This window comes from Schistocerca americana, chromosome 2 (genome assembly GCF_021461395.2).
Source record: "Schistocerca americana isolate TAMUIC-IGC-003095 chromosome 2, iqSchAmer2.1, whole genome shotgun sequence".
NCBI lineage: Eukaryota > Metazoa > Arthropoda > Insecta > Orthoptera > Acrididae > Schistocerca > Schistocerca americana.
The window spans coordinates 76,102,431-76,127,246 of record NC_060120.1 but is presented as its reverse complement, the minus strand read 5'-3'; the positions used below and the strand labels follow the sequence as shown (position 1 = coordinate 76,127,246).

Genomic DNA, 24,816 nt, shown 5'->3' with positions numbered 1-24,816 from the left:
AAACAGAATTAATTACGAATATTTTCGAGATAACGACAGAGTAAATAAACATGAAACAATCGACAATCACACCAGCGATATATATTGAACCATCACAGGTTAGCCACAACACGTACTTTATCTCACATCACTAAAATGTACCTGATGAACACGGACGTTAATAATAACACCATTTGACAGCAGTCTACCAGCGCCACAGTGGGTCACGCCCATGTAGAACACATTTCAAAAATAATTTAAAAATAGTTGTTGTCTTCGGAATTGAATAAATTATATATCTATTAAAAGGTAATAGTCTGCAGATTCAGAAAACGCAAAAAAGTAAAAATTGAACTTTTCATGATTTTGAGCCTTTCCGGAGCCCCTTAATGGAACAGCGTACACCTGTAGTAGTTTTGTCACAAAGTTGATACGCAGGTTCATTTCATTATAGCTAATTAGTAATGCCCTGTCCGCCCCCGGTAGCTGAATGGTCAGTGTGATGGATTGTAAATCCTCTGGGCCCGGGTTCGTTTCGCGGCTGGGTCGGGGAATTTTCTCCGCCCAGGGACTGGGTGTTGTGCTGTCCTCATCATCATCCTATCATCCTCATCGACTGCAGGTCGCCGAAGTGGCGTCAAAATGAAAGACGGGCACCCGGCGAACGGCCTGCCTGACGGGGGGCCTAGCTATACGATTAAATAAAATAAAAGTAATGCCAAGAGTTTGGTGACATCTCTTATTACTTACACATTATCCACAAGTACTAAAATCTCCGAATATTCTGGATTTTAAACTGTAAATTTAAATGTGCGTTTCTCGTGATGCTGTTACTGTACTTCATTTGATTTTTCGAGGATGATATCATTTAAAGATTTTACTTCATTTTGTACAAGTTTGTGTTTAATGTTGATTTATGACAACAATTCATTCTTTTAACGTTGACAAGAATGTAGAATACATATGCCCTAGGAAAAAGCAACAATAATCCTCAATAATGTATTCACACATGCGGAAAATAATTTGATGGTACATCTGCTTATTGTCATTGTCGCATCATATGCTGTTGTCAACTTTTTACCATGTATGGATACTGAAGCAGAAACACCGATATTGAACCAAAAGGAATATCTATCTGCGAAATGTAGATATTCGTGTAGACTTGTTTTTAAAACTAAATGAGGACATGAAATTGTACCCTCGAATTGTTTCAGCAAATGGTGAAAGATTTTCTAACTACAAGCGTGCGTTGTTTGACAACAGATGTTCCTCATTTTCGACAGTCGCAGCTCACTGTAATACATAGCAGTTGCTCTAAGATGATTAGCACAGAACAATCTTCTTACATCTTTCGAGAGTCACATACCTTATAGAAACACATAGAGATTTTAAATTAATTATCCGTTTTTTAATTTCATTTCCGCACGCGTACAAAGTTGTCATTGCTCTAATTCCTTTTATGACTTATTTGAAGCGTGTTTTATATCATTTGTAGTAGTTTTATCAATATTTCCAGGTCATTTTAGTGATGATCTGACAGGTATTTTGGGTCCTAAAAATCCGGGTCCTGCGGTTACAGGTCTTTTTAACCCCCCCCCCCTCCCGCTCCCTCCGGTTTGATGGTTCCCAAATGCGATGTGAAACTTTAATAATCTTAGATTATCTTTGTAAGATTATGAATTATAAGCTTCTGCACTCAAGCAAAAAAAAATCTGAAAGTTCTGTAATCAGTACGTTTTTTATCTTAGTCTGCCTGATAGACATTTGCTTATTTAATCACTGACCGTCAACTATTTGTTCTATAGAAAACAACTGTATTCCTGTGATACATTTGACTCAGATCGCCGTGTTTGTAAACGACATTTCCTAGATTTTTAAACGTGTTTGCAGGTTATACTTGCCTGTCCTTGAGCATACGAGGTTCAGTAATGCCTGGAAGGTCGTAAATAGAACACTTTCACTGTACGTAAACGTGAGAATCTTGTTTCTTCGTATATAAGTAGACATTTATCATATTCTTATTTTTCATTCAGAGAATGAATTTCTTCAAATGGTTTTCTTTTTTTCGTAATACGGTGCTATTCCTCATGTTGACCTCGTTTTGATGATCCAGCATCATGAGTTAAGAAATGTTTTCTTGTTAAGTAAGACGCAAATAACCTCCTGGGTAAATGCCGCGTAGCTACAACTTTACAGTTCGCAGCTTTGTATATGCAGCTAATCATGTAATGTTACAGATCGGAAAGGTTCGTAGACAACCGCTTTATTTCTGGCCTGATATCTGCTATCGAACTTACACCTTCTAAGAATATAGCGCGAATAATTACATTTCCACACACTCGATAATTTTCTTTTCTTCTCTTACCTCGGTCAAGGAGGTTCAAAACGTGACAAAAAGAGTGTCGTTTACTTTCTAATTAAAAAACGTGGGCACATACTTCGTCAGCTTGAACTTAATCGCCGCAAGTGTATCAACATCTAAAAATTTAGCGATCATTGTTAATTATTTTGTTGCTAGAGGTAGTAGACAAATGCATGTAGTCTTGAAGTGCAAGTTTATGTAGCGACACAACTACATTCTCATGAGCTATCAGATTTATGTGTACCTGCGATATCGCTAAACGATCACCTTCCATTGCATGCAGGCCCTGCTTCGTCAACAGTTCCAGCAACGCTAAAAGAGGCCAGTCCTGGGACCACGAGCAGCCGGTCTCACTCCAGAGCTGTCACAGGATGAACAACTGTGAGGCCCCAAACATCACATAATACCGCGCAGGCGTGTAAGTAATCAGTGTGCCTTTCTCTGGTGGTTACTTCGCTACAACCCGATTTCCCAGACATTTCGCTCAGAGGGAGAAAAACCAAAATAAGTGAATACGTCTCTCGGCCTATCAGTAGCTATTTGACTGTTTCTGAAGAAACGACGGTCAAAGTTTTCGAGGTACTTTATGTGCCTTTTAGCAAGTAAAAAGGTTCAGCTGAAGTAGCGTCACGCCTTCACACTTTTCCGATCAGTGTTCGAAAGCCGATTATTATTTTTATTCTTATTTTTCATTTATCTACACACGTAATAAGACGATTTCTCCAATACACATTGAAATAACGTTGTTCTTATCGTTATCAAACTGTATGTCTGGCGAATGAATTTTAAGGAAAGGAAAGAAAAGTAACAATAAATGCACGGGATAATTACTTAAAATCGTTTTCGGTGGAATTCCTGTGCTGCTTCCTGATACATAACCAATTGCGATAAAGTGATCCGTCATGCATAGATTACCGCGACATTATTGTCAACGAGTAAAATCTTCAGCAATGTTAACGACGTTTCCTTCCAGAGTAAGTTTCATAAGTGAGTTTCATATGAAGAAATGCCACTGTGACAAAACTGCCTTCACGCGATGCTCGTGGTGAAGGGAATTTCTGTGTTTCGAATGTTTCTACGATCGGTATCATCCAAGGAAATGCACTAAATCCTGTAGAATAAACATAGGTATGAAATACAAGAATTAATATAAGAATTGACATATAAATGAAATATAAGAATAAGCATAAGTGAATTTAAAAAGATTGTGAAAGTACGATACACTAATATATAATAAATGTATGACATTTATTGTGAAAATCATTTGTAATTTTGCAGCTCATATAACGCCAGGTATCCCCTAACTTGATAAGAAACATTCGTGTAGTAACTTTCTACAGACATAGGAAAATAAATGAAAAAAAAGAAAGAAAAAGAAAAACAACATTCGGGTGTCGAACACGGGACGCAAAACTGGAAGGGCGCGCCGCTAGCCACAGTGCCAGCATTCCGGCTAAACCGTATCTTCATTATGTCGAAAACTTTGACTGTCGTTTTCTCAGAAACGGTCGAATATCGCAGAAGAAGCCGAGACATGTGTTCACCTCTGCTGATTCCTCTTCCACTGAGAAAAATTACCGCGGGATCGGATTACGGCACTTGTCATGTAGTTACAGCCAATATTCAGTAATAAAACCGCGATCCTAATTAAAATAAGACAGCCTATCTCTTTGGACATGTAAGCTTCAGTATTTAAACAAATTAACTAATTCGAACGTAACTACAGAGTACACACACAGATAAGTATTGTTACCTAAATTTATTTCCTTTATAGTATAAAACGGAGAATGGAAGAGGGAGAAATATTACTGTAAGGTACCCTACTTATTACTTGACTTTATGGATAAATAGTGAAAACAGGAATGATATTGCAAATTTAACGTTTTTGCAAGTTCAATTACAATTCTTTTTCTTTTTAAGGATATTTCAGTTTGATAACTGAAGGTAAGATGGGTATGGAGGGGGAAGAGTATACAGTGAGACTGTATTTTAGGAGTTGTTAGTTGATATAATTCTTTGTATTAATGAGAGCACTGTTGCTTTACATGTAGACAATGGTTTGCACAAGATGTTGTTGTTGTGGTCTTCAGTCCTGAGACTGGTTTGATGCAGCTCTCCATGCTACCCTATCCTGTGCAAGCTTCTTTATCTCCCAGTACTTACTGCATCCTATTTAAAAAAAAAATTTAAAAAAATGTTTAATAAACGTGTTACTGAGTACCATTGAATAATTACGTACATGTTGTTTGTGAAGCAGGACGGATTTAACGCCACGTCAACGATGTGCCTATTGCAGGAGAAAATCTCCGATTGGACAAGAACAGGGAAGGAAATTAACTATTATCTTTACCTTAAACGATTCATGAAGCTCTGAATCCGAAAGACCATAAGAATACCCTCTTACAGACTGCGTGTCGAGCTTCTTAACTACTTACTGCGCCACCAGCTAGTTGCTGTTCGTGTAAAAGTTTGCGTCAGTATAGTGAGCACGGCCAGAACAGCTCCTATAGTCGATTTACAAATTTAGAAACGCAATTGCATTTTAATAACACAGGTTTCTGTAAGAAATAATTAACACGTAAAATGTTGCGAACTGAAGAACTTGAATTTTTTGTCATCTTCGATGCGGTGTTTCAGGTCTTCAACTTAATTTTAAAATACTGAAGATCGAAACGGTATCAGGACAAGAAATTTGTAGTTAAATCCTGCAAAACTCTAAATTTGTAGATAAATATACGAAAAATAAGAGTTTTAGCATTAGTGATTTTCCCATTTTTATTTCTGCTAATACCTACATAGAGGCTTTTCCATATCTGCTCGCACTCTGAAAAGCCCTAATCTATCTTAAAACTTCGAGACTAAACGGGTGGTAAATAAAGGAGATATGCATTATTTGCAGAATGTCGATGAAAGAATTTCAGGTTCCAATTCCGCTCTGAGCGGAAATACCGGTTTTCGAATTCTCTCTTGTATGCTCGTACAAGGAACTCTATGAAATGGGGAAACTGAAAACAAAAAATAACGGCAATAGAAAGAAAGATGGGATGAAATTCAATACAAAGCTACAAAATACAATAAAAGCACTTATCGCGTGGAAATGATACCACATACGCTGTGGACATTATCTTTCAGCTGAGGTTGTACGTCTTGAATGGAAAAAGATGACTATAAATTAGACTCGTTAAGGATTCCCTACATTGTAACAACTTATAAAAGGAATTGAGGTATATGACTTTATACTGCAGCAAAACAAATGTTTCCGCTTGAGGCTATACTAAAATTGTCTATTGTTTTAGAGATTTAAGGTTATTCTTTTACTACTTTTCTCTTCTAGTCATCTGTGAATATCGTTTAAATTTGTTAGTTGTCAGTCCTGTATGCATGCATCCTGTAATGTAGTTACCACACCAGAGGATGGGTACATTATCTAGGTATACATATATTTCAGATCAGATTTTTATCTTGAGACAACGAAATATTTCGAAAACTACGCATCAGATTCCTTATTTAGAAAAGTGATATCCTCCGTTACCAACGTCGGCCCCCAAGACACAATGTTTTGCAGTTTCCTCCATATAGTTGTTTCGAAAGATTCATCCTTTCATTATTTGACTTGATTTCATTGTGTGGACGTCGTCCCTCATTTCTTAAATACGTTCCTTGATAAAGAGACTGCGTTGTTAGTCAGAATGTAGGCTATTACGTTAGAAGAGAAAAATGAAATGGTTTACAATTAAGAAGAAACCGGCAGGAATGTCGATAATGCTGTGACCCTTTTTGCTCAACATTTTCTTTTTGTCGGGTTAATCGACAATTCCCCACCGAGGAAAGCGTACATCCACGAAAAAGAAACAGTCGAGGAATAGTTGCTGGAGATAATAGTAAACTGCTAGATTAGCTGCGGTGAATCATAATCCCCACATTAGCACTCGGCAATTACCTTATGGATCGGGAGTTAGTCAAACTACTGTTTGCCGAAGTTTGAAACATAGAAAATATCATCAGTTTCATATTTTCCTCTATAGGAGCTTGATGGCAACGATTTCCAGACCCGACTAACATTTTGCCAGTGGTCGCCTCAGCAAATAAAGAGAGACCCTAATTTATTTGCTACTGTTCTTTGACCATTGACCTTCACGAACCATGATATGGTTAACCGACACAACATGCATTACTGGAACGTGGAAAACCCACATTGGTTACACTAAGTTGAGCATCAGCGTCCGTGGAATGTGAATGTGTGCTGTGGAATAATTGGTAACGAAATCAGTCGCCCATTCTTTATTTATAGCACCTTAAATGACGATAAGTATCGAACATTCTCGGAGGACAATCATCCAGTATTGCTTTCAGGCCTTTCGTTGGACTTGCGACAGATAATTTGGTTTGCCGGTCGGAGTTCCGTGCGGTTATAGGCGCTACAGTCTCGAACCGCGTGACCACTAGGGTCACAGGTTCGAATCCTGCCTCGGGTATGGATGTGTGTGATGTCCTTAGGTTAGTTAGGTTTAAGTAGTTCTAAGTTCTAGGGGACTGATGACCACAGTAGTTAAGTCCCATAGTGCTCAGAGCCATTTGAACCATTTGAACCATAGATAATTTGGTTTAAACACCGATGGTTGCCCAGCACATTATTCTGTAGCAACACTGGATTTAGCGATCGTTTGTACAAACGCCGGTGGATCAGAAGAGGCGGTCCAGTGTCTTGGCCTGCAAGATCGTCGGATCCGACTTTTGTTCGTTGCTTTAGTTGAAGAGTGAACCCTCACTAAGACGACTCAATGCCTGCAGATAACATCGGGCATACTTCTCACTTGTGTCGCGTCACTCCATGTACGGACAAATAAGTAGATCGAAGCGGGCGGCGACGTTTTTAAGCACTTGATGTGAAGCAGTTCTTACAAGAAAGCACCCCATTGAGGCTAGAGGATACACCCCAAAAGAGCACCTCGTTGGCAAAGGTGGGAGGACACACCTCAGACAAGTTTTTTTTCACATTCACTGAAGTCCGGTTTTCTATTTTCGCTCCATTGCATTTTTCTAGAGGTAGTACCCTTCTGCAACTCAGTTGCGGTGTTTGTCGATTACAGTGCCATCTACAGCGCAACGGAAAGTGTTATCATAGAAAAGTTACGTATTTTTTCCCAGTAGAATCCGAATCTACAATAAAATTTGCATGTTTCTAGTTGAGAATTCACAGTTGTCCCCAGTTCTACCGCCTATGCTAGAGTAGGGATACAGCTGATAAGCATTTTGTAAAATATTGCGCACATATTTTTCAGATTTTTAATATCATAAGTAGTTTCTTAGATATTTATTTTTCTCAAGATAAACAAAAAAGTCGCTCTGTATTTGCATTAGCATTTTAACACAGAGACAGTCCTCGTAAATGTGGAATATAGTCACAATTTCGTGCAGAAATCAATCATATTCACTCCCATGGCAACGTTTTTCAAAACATTATTACATTAGAAAAACAATTAAAAGTCTTATACCGCCAACGAATCTAACAGCCATACATATTTGCATCTCATGATACATTTAGTAGCAGTACTTCGTAATATTCTTCCTTGAATTATACCACCAGGTAAAAACATATGAGCAATGTTAATGCTCCTCACAAATAAAATCAAAGGTTAAAATGTCACTACAAATCCATCGCGGAACCAGTGACACGTTGGGGGAGTGAATGTTGGAAACTGATGGAAAGAAATATAAGAGACTTAAAACTTCAGAAATTGAGCACTCGAGAAGAGCATGTAGAATTTCCTGGCTCGATCGTGTAAGAAATGACTAGATTAGAGAAATGACGCATACCCATTATTGCACTGCAGATAGAATTGAAGGAGACTGTATGGTTAGTGCATGTCAAAAGAATGATTAGAAGACAGGTGGCCAAACCTCCTGGAAGAAAAATGGTACCACGAAAAGTTTGTATAAGCGGTATCCAAAAACCGATAGAAAAAGGGATTAGAAGGGGTAAGGAAGAATGGCAAGACCGAGGCCTTTAGCAAAAGAGACGCGGGATGCGGCGATATCCGTTGGACCCCGCGCCAAGGAAAAGAGAAGAAGAAATTATATGGTCTGTTCTACGCTTGCTGGATTACATTTGGTATGTGTAACACATCAGGAATATCGGCTGAAACGTGTAGACAAAAATTAATTAAATCCTGAAACAACAATAGAGTTCATACATAAGCAATAAAAATAATAAGTACCTGCACTATTTTAAACTTAACATGACATTGCAAAGGACATTATCTGCAGAAAACCGGAAAAAAGGATCACATCCATAATCAAATTGAAGTGCTGATCCAAACAAAAGCAATTGCAAAAATAAAGGGTAATCTTTTTTGCTTGTTTTAATTAATCACTTCAAATATCGATTAAAACCGCTCATTAAACTGGACGGCATATAGTCATGCTTTGTTCTAGAAAACGTATTTTTTTTTTTCAATTGTGATCATATTTTCCACATCATGGAAAGATATTGCGAAACTGACACATACAACAAGAAAATAGTTAACTAATTATCTGTGAACAGAAATTGCTATGACGCAACAAAAGATGAATTAACAAATCAGTGTGTTCAGAAAATTAACCGCACTCACAGTCAGTAGCATAAAAGTAACAAATTTAATTCCGTACGTCAGTCACAGTGCAGAGAGATTTCCACGAGAATGTAAGTGCTAATTCAAACGTTCTAAATGTTTCCTTATTGCTGTATCCACCATCAACACTTGCAGGGCAGTAATGACCACATTAAACTGAGGTAATACCAGATTTCTCCTGAAGGAAATATCATATGTGTGATGGTGATACATGTGCAAAAACTTACCACCAACAATTCTCTATCAATACAGTTAATTTTAAGTACCAATATAGACGGTACGGCAACAAATATATATGCTACGATAACGAATCAAACACGCCCCAGATGTTTATGGTCGTTTGTAGGATCCTTTCATGATATCATCATTAAACGCCAATAATTATTTGCAAACCTATGTCGAAAAATAAAACTCATATTACAACATTAATTCTAAATATTCAAAGGCGGTAAATAGTATCGTACGACTCTGCATCGCTTCGAGAAGAATTTCTGTGCCTCAGATTCAATTAACTGTTTTGCAGAACTAAATAAACTAGGACAGACACACAGTCATTGCCACGAAATTTCTGTCAACGCACGTACATGTGTGTTTATAATTTATTTATGTTCATCTTTTTGTGTAAATACTTTTATAGACACAGTGCTCTTCTGGAATGAGGAGTGGTTCAATGAATGAGATTGACACAAACTGAAAACATGCTCGTGCGTCAATACACTAATTGTGGTTGTATATGGACGGAATTTCAGGTAGACGTCATGCAAAACGTAACGCTAGACAAGCTGAGTACTAGCCTCCAGTTTCTCAATTATAAAGTCTGGCAACACAAATATTTTCTGCCATTCCGTAAACAAATATACGCCGTTCTAACTAAATGAAAAAATTCACGGGTCCTTTTTTTTATTTTCACATCTAATGTACTTCGTTAGTCTGCAACAAAGGCCTGTTACCAAAAGTAAACGTAAAACGCACTTGCGTTACAAAATTTCGCTTACCTCCGGACGCGATTTCTGTAATGTTTAAGTCGAAGTCAGCTTTATTCGTTCATTTCTATTGTTATACGAGGACAGGAATTCGAAAAAATTGGTGGCATTTATCTCCAATGTTTCATGCATCACTAACCTAATACCTTGATATATTTCCAAAACCTTGACCTTGTCAACTAAGTTAACATGGGATATGACAACACAAAGCATCAAGCTGCTGAGCGGATCATGATCGGAATTTTGTGATTGGGACTATAGTTTACTAAAACAAAAGGCATGGAGCACCAATCAATATATGAGAGACTATGGATTCACAAACATTTTTTCCAACACAAAAAAACCCTAATGGGAAATGAAATCCGAAGGTAACTCTACTATCTGAAGACAGATGTAGCCAATGTTTACACACCTAATTTCATCTTTCCTCCCGTCGAATTCAAAGAACTCAAGGGAGGCTGTTTTTTTTCCCTGATCTACTAATAACTCTATAAGACACGCTTCTCACACAAAACAGTAAAATAACATTGATGGGGATCTTCCGCGTTATATGGTCGTGATCCATGAAACTCCTTTGTTCCAGGCGTTTCGTCCGAAGCTACGGCTGATACCTTCGGGGATGCAGCAACCCGACATCCAGTCGTAAAAGCCCTCATTGTTCGAACAGTAAGATAACGCCACTGCTGAACCTCCTCGCCCTGGTACAAGAGCGTACCCAGGTCTGAGCTTGGGGAGGGCACCTAACACGAGGAATAGCATCGCTAACTAAAGCTACAACACTATTAGAAGAGCCATTTGAAATTTTCAGTTATAAGAAGAATAACAGCGAACGGCGAATATATTTTATGATTTCACGCCAAATGATATGTTCTGGTCTTCTTCATTCGCTATTAACTGATTTGTTCGGTGTATAAAGATGGAAATCTTTCCCATTCGCTATTAACTGATTTTTTCGGTGTATAAAGATAGAAATCTTTCCCATAGATGGTTGCCTACAAGGCTTTTAGTTACTATCGTCGTATGCTGATTGTGAGCTAAGTGCAGCAGTGTTTACAATACTGTACTACATTTTCAAAAGAACATGGCACGGTTGTGTAGGTGCACACGTTGCACTCTTTTCCGAAATCGCCAGAGGTGAATGGCAGTCACCTTTCTAGTAATGCTGTGCCGTGTCCGTTTTTCTACCTTTTCCAACTTACCTAGTCGCTAAAGACTTGCGTATCGATAAAATTTTAAATTAACAATAAAAAATAAATATTGGTTGTCAATAATAAGTATTTGTTGTGATTACTTCCTACGCTCATGCTCTTACGAAGTTTTCTCATGCTTTGGTAAAAAATATAAAATTCTGAATTAGGGAACGAGATTGTACGAATGAAAAATTAAAGATTTTGTAAAAATGAATGTATATTACATATAAAGGCTTATAATGTTTAAAACATAAGTTATTTAAGAAGCCATAGTAGAGCATTCACGCATGATATAATGAGAACGGACATTTCGAAAAGTACCTAGTGTGTTAAAAATTTCTCAATTCGCAACTCAGTTCCTAAACCAATTTTTTCTTCACTAAACTTCGTGTTACTCGTGTTACCTGTACATATGACACATTCACTTTTTTCGTCTCTGATATGTTCTACTTTCACCCACATCCTTGAGATCGAGTCATGTAGACATGTGAAGAAAACAACGTGACAAAGCTTGCGCAGTCGACAGGACTAAGCTAAGAACGTGCCACATAAGGAAATCCTTGCTGGATAATATCTCAGGAGTCACTCAGAGCATGGGAAATAATGTAATGTTATTTCCACTGATAATTTCAAGGATCAGAGATATACAGAGATATACAGTTCACATATTAAAGTCAAAGGGAAAGACAACACATGAATAATTACAGCATTAATAATTCGGCCTCTCGAATTGTTATAACTGTCAGTTAATAAATAGGATCCGACAAGTGACTTAAGTAACTTTTTTTGAAAGCGGGACAACTAGACACATTTTAATCATCCTGCACGACGCATTTTCGTAGATCTACTGTGAATGTAACTTTAGAGTTTAGGTACAAAATAAACATTAAACAGCCCCAGAAAGAAAGAGACAGAGATTAAAGTTCCTCATTGTATTCAGTGCATTCTTAGAAGTAGGGAAAAGGACCTTAGACATAAAATCAAACTTACAAAGATGGACGAACAAAAATAGCAATCTCGAAAATCCTTAAGTTTATAGCATTTCAGTTTTGAGCTAATGATATTGCATTTTTTGTAACTTAAAATATTTCCTTGAGAATGTCTTTATGTTCTTTGACTACAAGTATTGATACAGGATGACCAATGTAGTTTTTAAGTCATTGCTTCAGCTACCATATGGTATTAAAGCAAAAATTTATGAAGCTAACATTTTTTAATTCTAATAGACAAATGAAAATAAATTTTTAAATGCATCATACCGGTGAATATGTGTGTGTGTGTGTATGTGTGTGTGAGAGAGAGAGTCAGTTAATACACTTAAATCTAAAACAGAATTTAGCGAAAATATCAGTACAAGAGTAAGGTACATGCACCTTTATATTTATAGTTGTAAGATAGAGCAATTATAATAACTTCTGTACATATGCAAACTTAGGGCAGAAGTAGTATTAGGAAAACAATCATGTTAAATGACAGAAAGTGGCTCAACAAATCATTAACATTTCATAAGTCACCATTGAAGGGCAATGCACTTATCATATCATCAAAGGAAAGAAGCAATGAAGAGCGTAAATTTGAAGCTTGATGTGTACATAAAATAAGCCTGTTAGTTATTCTTGAGGCCATTAGTTGAATTTCTCATAATGATGCCATCGTATGAGAGTTAGATCCATTGAAATTCATAACGACAAGAAATTGATAGCGGAGGTAGTTGTTGATGTCCAACGTTCCTTAGTATTATCAAGCGTGCCATTTGTCTTGTTACTCACTAATGTATTTTTCACTTCTAAAAATAAGCGATTTGTAAGTCCTAATAATCACTTGAATGGTGGCCATTTCTGGATGTACATGTTTTTCAACAGACAAAAGGCGCTTCAGTGGACAAATTCAATTCTCTGCTTTAGTCGGAGGTATACTAATCATTCTTGCACTGATTAATTTTATTCTCCAAAATATTGAGAGCATGCGATAGATGCATTATTATTTATCAAAAAATTGTTTTTTAAAGCTGAGGTTGTTGATTATGTTCAACGTACCTCAGTGTCAGGAACTCTACCACCCCACTAACATGACGCAACGAGGCTGTACGCTAACATTACAGACATCTGATGCATATGCAGTCATTGTCTGAGCCTTGTGCGACATTGAGACCTGCTGTCATTGACTGCCTGAAAGGTTGGTTTTTGGTCGTATTGCATATTGGTACGTTATCCTGACCATTGGGAGGCTTTGAGGAGTGTCACTGACGATAGCAACCCCTCTTTATTGCTGGTAGCCTCACCAACTGTCTGAGGGGAATTGTTGAAAGGAAGTCACGTGCTTCCTTCCTCACACGCATCACGCCATACTCCAACAAAACACAGCCCATCCAAAGGACTTGCAATAAGTAGTGTCAGCTACAGATTCCTCCTTAGGAACAATACCTTAAAAAAATTTAAAAAAATAAAAAAAAACAACTCGATGACCTGCATTCGTGCCGGCCAGTGTGGCCGAGCAGTTCTAGGCGCTTCAGTCTGGAACCGCGCGACCGCTACGGTCGCAGGTTCGAATTCCGCCTCGGGCATGGATGTGTGTGATGTCCTTAGGTTACTTAGGTTTAAGTAGTTCTAAGTTCTAGCGGACTGATGACCTCCGATGTTAAGTCCCATAGTGATCAGAGCCATTTGAACCATTTGAACCTGCATTCGTGATACGTAAACGGCGTTATTTTACATTATGAAAGCTGCAGACAATAGTTACATGCTATCATGGAAAAGGAAACCACCATGGCACCATCCGCGGGATACCGTGCTTAATTTTATGGGCGAATAACACACTTACATGAATTTTTTAGCTACGAAAAATACTCACTTAAACCCACTTGCCACTGCTATTCAAATGGCTCCGAGCACTGTGGGTCTTAACACCTGAGGTCAGCAGTCCCCTAGAACTTAGAACTACTTAAACCTAACTAACCTGAGGACACCCCACACATCCATGCCCGAGGCAGGATTCGAACCTGCGACCGTAGCGGTCGTGCGGTGCCAGACTGAAGCGCCTAGAACCACTCGGCCACACCGGCCGGCTACTTGGCACTGCTGTTCACGTATGTAGACGTAACAGTTGTACCAAATAAATACTCCACGAAATACGTGTAATCACACATGCAGAGGGATGCTGCAGCTTTAGACTCTTAAGTGCAACCATTGGTGCCTAGAATAAGCCTCTGTAGGCTCACTCTCTTTTCTTAAGACGCAAAATTCTGTCGAACTAAATTTACTATCTCAGCATGGTGAAGGAAGGAACGGCTAGCTAGTCTTGCGCACAAAGAAGATTCGACGTTTACAACATGAAACTCAATTTGCGCAATGGCAAACTTGTTAAACTGTCTAGATTGTGCATTTGGTTGGATCATATTGTTTTTAATTTGTTCTGACAAACAAAACAAACGTTTTGCATGTTTGCCAAAACTTCATGAACATAAAAAATGTCAATTTGCATCAGTGGCTCAAAATCGTCAAACTGTAGTTGTCGTCACATTCAAATGGATGAGTTGATTCACAGAGCAGTCGGATCCAAGGATGGAAGTATCTGTTCATGTAACGTCGACACCGAGGAACACGACCACAGTTAGAGGAAACATAAGTGAATAAGTCGCTATTGGAGGATCGAGGGGCGGTGAACGTGTACATTCACTCCTAGGCACGTGCAAGAAACCTTATCTACACTGGCCTGATATGCTGTGTCGAAATAAAGGAAAATTAAATGAAATTGTACGAAAGGAAATTTCAACACTTCTTTTCCTGGACAGGAACCCATAGTCTTATCCGCAACTTCACCTCGCTAGGCAGCACTGCAGCTCCAAAGCAGCCTCATGCTACGTAAACCAAGTCGCGGAAAACAATGGGAATCTAGGTCCCTCGAAGACGCACTCAGTTTCTGTGTTGTACTACACACCGAGGTGATAAAAGTCGTGGGTTACCTGTGTGCACGCATGCGGATGGCGATAGTGTCGCGTACACAGTGTAGGAAAGAGCAGGGCACTGGCGGAGCTGTCATTTGGTCTCAGTTGATTCATGTGAAAAGTTTCCGACGGGATTAGAGCTGCTCGACCGGAATTAACACACTCTGAACGCGCAGTGGTAGTTGGAGGTAGACGCATGCGACAGTCCATTTCGGTAATCCAATATTCCGAGATCCACAGTGTCAATAGCGTGTCGAAAATACCAAATTTCAGGAATTACTTCTCACCACGGACAACGCAGTGGACGGCCATCGCTTAACAACCAAGAGCAGTGACTTTTGCGTAGAGTTGTCATTGCTAACAGACAAGCAACGTTGAGTCAAAGTGGAACGTACGACGAACGTATCCGTTAAGGCAGTACGGAGAAATCTGGCGTTAATAGGATATGGCAGCAGTGCCTCTTTTGGGCTCTTGACCCTGTCGGTTGGTCCCTAGACGACTGTAAAACCGTGGCCTGGTCAGATGAGAGCCAATTTCAGTTGGTCAGAGCTGATGCTAGGGTTCACCTGGGAAGCAGACTCCACGAAGCCATGGACCCAAGGTGTCAACAAGGCAGTGTGCAAGCTGATGGCGGCTCCATAATGGTGTGGGTCTGGGCCGTGTTCGCGTCGAATGGACTGGATCCTCTGGTCCTACTGAACCGATCATTGACGGGAAATGGTTATGTTCGCCTACTTCGAGACCATATGCTGCCATTCATGGACCTCATGTTCCCAAGCATGTCACGGGATCACAACTGTTCGTGATTGGTTTAATGTAATGGCTCTGAGCCCTATGGGACTGGTCAGCAGTCCCCTAGAACTTAGAACTACTTAAACCTAACTAACCTAAGAACATCACACACATCCATGCCCGAGGCAGGATTCAATAATTTGAACGAATTATGTGGCCAACCGGATCACCTAACACGAATCCCGTCGATCATGTATGGGACATAATCGAGAGCTCAATTCGTGCACAAAATCCTGCACCGGCAACACTAACGCAATTATGGACGGCTGGGGACTTCCAACGACTTATTGAGTCCATGCCACGCCGGGAGCAGTACTACCCTGGCGTAAATGAGGTCCGAGACGACATTGGGAGGTATCGCTTAACTTTTGTCCCCTCCGTGTATACCTTTCATAACACCAGTGGTACAGTCAGATAGCAACAAAATTTTAAAGACTTACAGGTGCTAAGTATCAAGGACGAGTAGAACATCAAACAGCCGTATAACTCATCTTTTTTCAAGGGTATTGAGGGAGGTGGGGGGGTTGGGTTGTGTGGGGAAGGAGACCAGACAGCGAGGTCATCGGTCTCATCGGATTAGGGAAGGATGGAGAAGGAAGTCGGCCGTGCCCTTTCAAAGGAACCATCCCGGCATTTGCCTGCAGCGATTTAGGGAAATCACGGAAAACCTAAATCAGGATGGCCTGACGCGGGATTGATCCGTCGTCCTCCGGAATGCGAGTCCAGTGTCTAACCACTGCGCCACCTCGCTCGGTCAAGGGTATTGAAACGAGAGAAAAAGAGGATGAGAAAGAAAGCGAGTCGAGAACTGCAAAAAGTGATATTAATGGGCAATAAAGGAAGAATACTGCACAGCATGCATTCATAGAGACATAAATCATATGTAAACAGCAACAGCACATTCTACTCCTTGCAAACATTGACGGAAACTCCCAGCATTTATAACTGCCAACTATAAAGCAACAAATAGCAATTCAGTGTACTCTGGTGTGTTGCTGTTCGCTTGTGGCTTCCCCACTAAGTACTTCTCATTGGAAAGAATAAATGTATCATCAAAATAAGTAGCGCATTTCTGGTCCATACACTGTGGTGTAGTGGTCAGCGTTGGTTACTGGCATGTTGCGGGCTGCCAGCTCAGCCTGACCTCCAGCAATTATTTCTTCTTCACCCAAAAGTTCGCCGAAACTTTGCCATATTTGTCGTCTTTTCAAAAACTTTTGAAGTATTGAAGTACGCCAAAACCGTGTTGTAGAGTGTTCAGGTTGCAGGCCTATTCATGAATGCAAAAAAGTGCGTCTTCGTCGCCCAAGGCATAAAAATCTTGTGGCACCAAGTACATGGCAATGGAGTCCGTCATCATCCAGAGGAAATAGAGCAGCCAACGATTTTCCGACTCCTCGGCACATTCGTGATGTGAAAAGTTTTCTCAGTATGTGCTCCTGCTGCCAGTGATTCGTGAAGGATGTCCATACCAATACACATCACTTGCAAAGGATTACCGCAGGGAGAGCCAAAAATGTAGCTATAAAGAGGTGTAAGGGAGATTCTTCTTTGTCCTTAATGAGGCGCAAACATCTTCAATTCTAACATCGTGGATGCCGAGACAGAACTTCGAACAGGCACCAGTCGTTTTTGGCTAGACGTAGTTCTAGTACAATTCAAGAAGGTGATGAAAAGGTAACCTTATGATTTCAGAGTACTCTCAAAGTCCGAGATGAACATACAACCTAGGAAGAGCACCTTATATTTTTCTGGAAATAACTAAGTTCCTGCTTTATTAATTTTGGAAACCACGCACTGTTGTAACGGATCGCCATTCTCTGCTGGCTGTCCAGACTGAGTCATCCGCTGGTGATTGGGCATTAGGGCTTTAGTAGTAGGACGTCACGGTGGTATACAAGAATGGGCGAAAACACAAAGACGCTGATTGCCTTTCAAGGAATCCTTCGATGGAACACAGAAGTTTGGACGAAATCTCCGGCATCGCTGCGTTAAATGAGATTCCTGCTCAACAGAGGGAAGATACAGAACTACTGAAAACTATAGAAGCATGGAAGAATGGGGAATCGATCAAGGGAGGTTTCCAGTTATTAAACGGAGCACTCCATAGGAGGAACTATGATCCAGTGGGGCGGAAATGGTTTCATGGCTTCCCAACTCAGCTGTGGCCAACGATCTTGATGAATTTCCACTTTACTGTAACATCTGGTCACCTGAAGACTCTAGACGAAATCAGACGCAGGCATCACTGACCAGGTCGCTACAGATCTGTCAGATACTATGTGAGCCACTATAAGGAATGCGAACGACGTAAGCACATGCCGCAATTAGCTCAAAGACGTCTGGATCTGGTATCAATCCCACCTGCAGCAGCGCCATTCCACCGAATTAGAATCGACCACTCAGGGAATTCACCGAAGTCAACAAATATGAATCGATGCTGTCATCAGACCTGTGCCATGGCTGTGGCGACTGCCGAAGCTCCAGAAATTGCAAAGTTCCTTGTCGAAGACGTCGTTTTAAACCTCGGTACACCCCGTATGATGATATTTGATCGTGGAAAAGCTTTTCGGTCGAGACTGCTGTCAGAGATAATTCCACGTTGTGACATCACCCACAGGCTGACAGCTGTCTAACATCTACAAACGAGTGGCTTGACGTAGCTCCTTAACTAGACATGGGCAGATATGTTCTCGTTGTACGTTCATGTCGAACAGAGAGATTGGGATACAAACTGCCCGTCGTGATGTTCCTACACAAAACGGCGAAGCAAGGCATTACAGGCTTCAAGCTGTGCATTCTGTTTCATACAGTGTCCCCGTTTCAACCTAACAATACTATGTGTGACACCTCATCACCAGGAGCAAATAAGCTCGCACGCAGACTCCGGAAGTTCAGGAAAAAGACCGAGAGCGATAAAACGTCAAGTAAGATCAATAAGATACAGGCCAGAAAACTTGCAGTGGATTTTTACGCTTTGGCGGATAATTAGACTGTAGAAAAATCCACTAAAGCGCTACTTTGGGCCGCATCGTATCCTTCTACTCCTGCCGGACGCCTAATATGAAGTCGGGGATTGTGATCTTTCATGAAGAAGAGAAAAGTGCTGAGATCTCGTCCGTATCCTCCCTGTATAGCCCTACAACAGCCCAGTGGCGTAGATTGACGATGGGTATTTCGCGGAAACTGAAGACCCACTCGACGACCATGAAGTTTCGACAAGAGGGGCTACCTTAGATGCTCATCTCACTGAAGAGGAACGTAAAAACGCGACAAGCATACGGGGATCCGCCAGCGCCCCTATTCAGTGGACCATTGAAAAGATCTAGAACCAGGGTGCTGTAATCGGCTCCAATGAGGACTCCAGAAAGAGCAGATTGCTGGTCCTCCAGGACAGGGAGTAATGCTGGGATCTATGGTGCATCTAACGTGGTGTGGTGGTTGGCGTCTGCAGCTGGCGTGCTATGGGCCACCAGTTCAGACCCGACCACTGTTATTTGTTATTTCGTACTTATCATTTCTGGAAGACTCTTGAAACATCTTACGTTGGTAATTTTTGTATATTTGGAATATTTTGTATATATGGAATATTCTATATTTGTATAAATAATTGCACTCTCTATCCAGGAAGTCAGTTCTGTTCTGTTGCAAGTAATAAACGTCCTTTCAGTTCTAAGTGTTGTACCTCATCACCGACCCAACCTTCAGATTTGGATTTGAGTGTGGTTTCAACGTGACAATAAGTCTACTATCTTGAATTCACATTTTCAGTTTGCAGAAACATATTCCATAGATTATAACAAGAAGTTAATGAATATCTCGACTTTCAAGCGCTATCTGTTACTACTTTAGACAGTGACGTCGCTGCAGAAGGCGCACAGTGCTGAAATCCCTGCGTGGTACAAAATTAGACGTGCTGATCTGAAACATATGCAGTTGTAATGGATTTTAATAGTAGAATTTTGCTAGGAACTGTACCTCACTAAAACTTGTTATATTCGAAACTAGTAACCGTTTCTTGTTGTTGTTGTTTCGAAGTAGTACACTTATTTTTAAAGGAAACTCTAAGAGATTTGCCGGCCGAGGTGGCCGAGCGGTTCTAGGCGCTACAGTCTGGAACTGCGCAACCGCTACGGTCGCAGGTTCGAACCTGCCTCGGGCATGGATGTGTGTGATGTGCTTAGGTTAGTTAGGTTTAAGTAGTTCTAAGTTCTAGAGGACTGATGACCTCAGAAGTTAAATCCCATACTGCTCAGAGCCATTTGAACAATTTGAATCTAAGAGATTTATAGTCAGCATCGCAAAATATTCAATTACTCTTCAGTCATTGTAATCGTAATAAGATTAGTGACTTTTCTAAATGTCTTGTTACAGTTTACCCAATAATGTTATAGAAATAGGTCCCTTTTTGTCTCATAAAACTGATTACACGTGAAGGAAGTCGAAAGACGAGTATGTTTTAGTACGAAATATATACAAAAATCTATGTTATTAGCAACTGGGGCTATCTAGGGCGACTGTGTTATAATGTTATAGATGTATTTTCTGCAGACAACAATAAATTCAGATATCTGTGCCATTTACAAACAATACTCAATAAACTTTCAAGTATCTAAGAAACACGAACGCATTACGGATGTCAGGACGTGTGGTGTCTCAACTAATCTACGTGTAAATGTAAAGGGTATTTTTGCCAAGGTTGCTTTGTGGAAACGTATTCAACAGTCGCAACAAGTTCAGTACATAAATTATTAAATTTTATCTGGTTCTATGTGAGAAATCTCATACCAATGTGTAGTGGGTAATCTGTGATAGAGTTGACAGTAATCACTGAAGTTTTTGCTACGGAACGTCTCTTTTGCTTTCAGCCGATATCGTCTCTTTATTCACGCGCATTTCGTGATGAGGAGGAGGGGGCTGTGGTCAGTAAACTGTAAGAGATCTCATTGACCATATACAGATGAAATGTCTAGGAGGTGATATTTGAAATCTTGTTTTGCAAAATACCTCTAAGAATACAAATAGTAACATGAAGAGCATTTTTTCTGTGATGATAAATCACATGTCACGGAACAGAGGTACTGTTTAGGATGAGTTCGTTGTAGAAGTTTCGAAAGTGAACTAATAGGAGTTTGACTGTAGTGTGCTCTTTGGTGAAGTGCTTTCCCAAATCTAGGACTGCGGTGTCAAAGCTGTTAGTTTCGTTCGCTGCGAATAGTGTATGACTTTCAAGATTCGTCACTGCAGGACAACGACGTAGCCAGGTCCCATAACTAAACAATGGCGTGTCTTCTATGCTTCCTGAAGACGTAGTCTCTCCGAAAACTTGGAAAGTAGACACGAAAATATTTTGTCACTGAACCGAACTCAGCAAGAATCTTGGTTGCAACAGAGCACCGGGTGCACTGCGAGGATATACATTATTCTCTATTACTGAAAGGCAACTTTTTTGGTATCTAATGATGATTGTAATACGATAAAGCAACCAACCTCTAATAAATATCTGTTTCAGATGCCATGCGCTGTGCGTACGAGCAAGAGAACAAGGAAGTACTTAATGAAAAGGCAACCTGAACCGCTTGACGATCAACGACATTGTCGATTCAAATTAAGAACCACATTCGTAAATAGCAGAAATGCTTGTTTTCAAGAACGAAAAGGTTCAGGAGCTTCGACTTAGAAACACTTTAAACCGAAAGCAGGTATTCGGAGATGAAGGGAAGAAAAGCAGAAGGCTGCATTACTTTTCTCAAGTAACAACAAGGACAACAATGGAACGCAAGTTCATTACTACGGTGAAATATGTCAGACCATAATTAACCTTCAACAAATATGAATTCGCCAATTGCTGAGCAAAATTATGTGGTTCCGAAGGTAATATGTTCTTAATGTATATTCCAAAAGCACTTAACAATTTAAATGAGTTTAGTTAACTTAGAACTGAAATATGAATCTTGAACTTGGCTCGATGGTGTTACAACTTTACACACTACGTTTCAAGGACGAATAAAATTGTTTCTTATCTCTGTATTTTCATTAACCTATAGACAGATTATCTGGATAAATTCAAGTTCCAAACCGTTTTTCTTTTCCTCAAAATTTTATTCAGTAAATAATGTTTCACCGAATAAAATTTAATAGTAGCAAAATTATACAATGTATAAATAGCTGTGCATAGTGTAACACATAGGATCTTCAGAACGGGAGATAACAGGGGGAACGTCTTCAACGCTTTGTGCAACTTTTTTTCACATGGGAACAGGACTTCGTGCATGCAAAACAAAACACTCTGCTGTTCTTGTTTTCTTCATCTTCTTTCGGTCTCCAGAACAAATGAAGGTACAAGAGAGATATATTTTTCTTCCAGGTGGGAGGACGCTCATTTTGACGTTATGGAGAAAGAAGGACTTTTATTTGTCCTGTTACATTTCCAGCAAATCACCAGTCAACTGATTTGCTATTCAGCTATTCCGCAGCATGAGAAGTATACCGACGTGTAGCTGCCATACGAGTAAAGGCAGAAAGGCGTCTACGTCAGGTAGGTAACATTTGATAAAACTCACATTCTTCGATGGGTTACTGAACAGTCGTCTTGTATAGAAAGTACATCTCGATGAAATATGTGAAGGCGTAGCTGACTTAGTAGAAGATCCATTAATGAGTAGAGCTTGGCTTGTCTGAGAGGACGAGAAGAAGCACGAAAATTGATATGTGCTATCAGAGATACATTCTTGCTGGACAGCGACGAAGTCCATCTACAGTACGATACTCATCATTACTGACTCGTGGTAAAAATAAAACAGGACCACACGAAGAGCTACCCAGCTAGTCCCCAATATATTAAAATACCATGACAGGAACTGTAATCTAAAGCGGTAGAAACAGAAAGCTATTGAGTAGAGACATTAATATTGTGAGACATTTGAAACAACCGCCCGTCATGGGACGCGATCTGCTGACAGCGATGTTTAAACAGCACTATTTTCCTACAGTTCTGATTTCCTAGATGTAGACGGTGACTCATACTCCTCTTCTGAGTGAAATATGGCATAAATGGACGAAACATTTAAGCGATGTAGATCATTCAAACAATTCCTTGACTGAATCTATTGCAGTAAATACGTTCGGTGGAACGGATAGACATTTATTTTATACTATTTCTCATAGCTGCACTTCTGCATCATTACAGGTGACGAAAGTGAATCCAGCTATACTGTCATTATTCGATGCTGTCTCGCGAAAAAGACGTGAACGAGAATAAATTCTTCAGAACACCTAGAATCTGAGCAAATGAGGACAATTTACTTTGAACCGTCTTCCAAAGAAGGGACAATTACATTTTAAGAAGTCAATATCAGCTGCTCAGAATCAAACACAATACTTACATAAGGAATATTAACGAGCTATGTCTTTCTGTGTGAGGTGCCTACATACGAAGTCCAAGATCTGTAGTGTTATTTAAAACAATACTGTTGAAATGGATAAGTAAGTGCCCATTTGACGAAGTACTTATTTAGGTCTTGGGGAAACATACGGGCTACGAAAAGTCTCAAAGAAGTGTTCGTCATTTGTTTCAGTAGCTTTGAGACTAACAGTATTCCAAATGTGTAAAAAACTGCCATCGAATGCTGGGTAATCCACAGGCTACAGTAAAAGCGATATGGCCAGCCAGTAAAAGTGTAATTTTTACCTTGTTGTTCAGGGTAGTAATTTTCATTATTGTCTCACTAGCGGCAAACCAACAATGTATCACAACAATTTTCCTGGTTAAAAGGCCAGTTATTTCAATGACAGTTGTCGATAACAAAATATTTGTTACATGTAACCAGTAATGGTAATATGGGATATCGAAATATTTCTTTTCCGGAGCAGCAGATGAATGTTTACCCTCGTTACCCCTTCAGAACCGTTGTGAAGAACGTCCTCTTCACTTCCCAAGTCATCGTTGGTGGTGGCTGCTAATTGATTTCTAGATACGTCACTTTCCAAGGATTACATCTACTCAGATAATAAGAGAACTCCCTGTAGGAAAAGGAAATCTATTCAGATAATAGGAGAACTCCCTACAGTAAAAGGAAATTAAACCTTCAAGGTACTTTACTATTGGTCAGAATGCAATATGCATACACGGTATCCAACAAAGTGAATTTCAATTTGAAGAGAGAAATCGACACTCTTAAATTAAACGGAGATAGCTCCTCTACAGACTGCGTAACAAACAAAACATTTCTAGGAGTCAACACTTATTCTCAGTAGAAGTGTTATGAACATGTAAAGACACTCGCAAAAAGAATTTCATCAGCATTTTATATACCCTTAGAGTCCTGTCATCAATATGAAGAGAACAGTGTCTTTTAATTACTTATTATTCATATGTACACTCAATTTTTAACTGTGGAATTGTTAAATGGAGAACAAATGCACAAAGTATGCACATAGTTTTGCAAAACAGAAAAGAGCTATCAGAATAATAACCAAAAATAGAAATCGATCTCTTTGTAAAAATCTGTTCAAAACAGAGTACAATTATCAGTTAGCTGTGCACGTCAGAAATAACTTTGATAATTACTGCACAAAGACCTCTGTTCATTACTGTGAAACAAGACGTAGGTTGAACTTACATTTACCGCGAAAGGAATAACATAAAACTCAAAAGAGCAACTTCTGCTAGCGAATACAGTTGTACAACAAATTGCTCGAGGATGTGAAAGAGATTACTAAAACAAACCTCTTCAAAATGCATTTAAAATGTATCAGTTACGCAATACATTCTGTACGTTGAATACTTAGAAAGTGCAGCGTTGAGAGTCGGGAAAACGTGTAACACAAATAATTAACAGCAGTAATAATAAGATGTCTAATAATTTCGCATAACATTTCCTCACTATATTTTTTCTTTCCTCTTTTTCCTTTTCTGGAAAAACTTATTCCCGAATTTTTTCGTTGTTTAATACTA

The 24,816-nt window shown here is 39.6% G+C and overlaps 2 long non-coding RNA genes across 3 annotated transcripts in view; both read left to right on the top strand.

Annotated features, from left to right (window-relative positions):
* LOC124596068 overlaps positions 1–24,816 on the top strand; it is a 236,909-nt gene that overhangs the window by 144,262 nt on the left and 67,831 nt on the right. The window contains exons 3-4 of one of the 2 annotated variants that reach the window (XR_006978276.1): positions 2,625–2,759; positions 21,373–21,530. This is a non-coding gene — a long non-coding RNA (uncharacterized LOC124596068). Of the gene's footprint in view, positions 1–2,624; positions 2,760–21,372; positions 21,531–24,816 lie in introns of those variants that run through there. The other variant, XR_006978277.1, reaches the window with a different exon arrangement.
* The window catches only part of LOC124596069, a 57,803-nt gene continuing 54,619 nt past the window's right edge, over positions 21,633–24,816 (top strand). The window contains exons 1-2 of the long non-coding RNA XR_006978278.1: positions 21,633–21,734; positions 22,228–22,398. This is a non-coding gene — a long non-coding RNA (uncharacterized LOC124596069). The remainder of the gene's footprint in view (positions 21,735–22,227; positions 22,399–24,816) is intronic.